The sequence below is a fragment of the Vespa velutina genome, chromosome 12, assembly GCF_912470025.1.
Source record: "Vespa velutina chromosome 12, iVesVel2.1, whole genome shotgun sequence".
In the NCBI taxonomy this organism is placed as follows: Eukaryota; Metazoa; Arthropoda; class Insecta; order Hymenoptera; family Vespidae; genus Vespa; species Vespa velutina.
This window is the reverse complement of record NC_062199.1, coordinates 2,306,820-2,308,860: the sequence shown is the minus strand read 5'-3', so window position 1 is coordinate 2,308,860 and position 2,041 is coordinate 2,306,820.

Here is a 2,041-nt window from a genome sequence, read left to right as displayed (position 1 = left end):
GTGCACGATGTACGGTTCACCTGTGTGTGCGTTTTAGGCGGTGAATCATACGTCGGTTTGCAATAAACTGATATATAAATTCATATCCCATATACCTAACATATAATCGTTAATGTTATTTTTCATAATGAGATTTACCAGATTTTCTGTTCATTTTCAAATACTCGTATGTAGTACTAGTATGTACTAGTATTTTTTTTTTTTTTTTAGTCATTTACGCAATAATCATTAGCCGTGACAGTCGATTACAGCAATTGGTACGTACACACCTTAGTATATAAGTTAGAAAAAACGCGGTTGAGCTAGGGTGTCAGAGATGCCCCGGGGCATACTCTCTAGTTTAGGCTTTTGCACCCTGGCGGTATGTGAGAGAATCGTGGAGTGTATGTGTTGGAACGAATGTTTTGCTATTTTCTTTTTATAAATATAGGTATAGGTAGGCAGGTAGTATACTTCTGTGTGAATGTCTTTTTTATTTTAAGTAGGTAGGAACCGGAAAAGACACGGCATATAATTTTCACTCGGTAATGAAATATTCCGTCTTCGGTTATTTACAAAGTTTCAGGAAATTTTATAATTTTTCATTATGTCAATTCCTTCCTCATATTTTCCTGATGTTATTGTGCATTGCAATATATGTCAGTATTAAACTGCTTGGTAGTCTTTGCATGTATTAGAATATAAATGTTTAATTCATTTGCAAAGATTTTTCATACACGTGGGATATCTTAGTATTATGTATATTAATACTTTGCATATTCGCGTTTTTCTATTTATATAAACAAAGTGAAATTATTTAGGATGTTTTGTATTCGTATATCGCATGCTATATCATATAATACAATATATTGTACATTATTAATTTTTTTCTGAATAACTTTGGAATATTTTCCATACGAAGTATTAATTCTATGATTAATTTGTCGAATGATTTTTATAATCACTTAATACATTTGCTCATTCATTTTCAGAGTAAATCAAATCGTTATAGTAATGTATTCAGCCTATTATTGTAATGTTTTTTTTAAATTCAATTTCTAATCGTTTTTAGCATTTGTTTCAGGACTATTTCATCGATCTGGATTATAACTTGTTTTGTCTTTTATTTCTCAAATTAATCGATTTATAATAAAATTGCATTTCTTTTTAGAAAAGAATGCGATTTTATTGTTTATATTTTTATAGAATGCTTTACAATTGTTTTATTAAATTTATGTTTTTTTTTTTTCACGTTTCTCTGTATTTACTTATGTTTAAAAGGAAGACACTGAAACAAAAGTATACATTTTATACAGAATTAATATTAACAAAGAATAGTTATATATATATATATATATATATATATATATATATATATATATATAATTATATAAGTAATTTATAAATATTAATATATAAATAAAGTATACTGCATGTTTTATACTTATCTTAACGTTTATAGAGTCTGGTTGTAGGAATATATTAATTCTAAGATCATTATAAAGAATAGTTATTTTAAGTTTATGATCGAATCAACAGAGTTGGTCAATTGTCAAATGCAATAGTTAAGCTTCTAATTTAAATTTAGAATTGTTAATGATACGTTAACGATAATATTTATTTAGTTGATAAGAAATATAATTTGTACATGTTCGGAATGTACAAATTATATTAGAAAAAATGGACTAAATTCTTTTCGGGTATCTTCAATCCACTATGGTCAAGTGAAAGGAGAATCCATTAAATACAATTTATTAATTAACATTTGCATTTCAAATATAGTAATCATCAGAGTGTATATATAAGTATCCATACTTATAGAGATTTTTTATTTTTTAGAGTTCATCATGCTTTACGTATTGATTGAACTTTTTATTCCAGCATAACCATCGATGTGTTCTACCTATTTTTTTAAATTTATGTTAAGACTAACAAATAAGTCATGTCTGTTTCAGATCATTTTTTTACGATAACATAACCGTCGTTTGAAGATAACAATTTCGTTATTACTTCGAACTTATTGTTCTCACAATAGTGGTTGATAAAATGTGTGTATTGGATT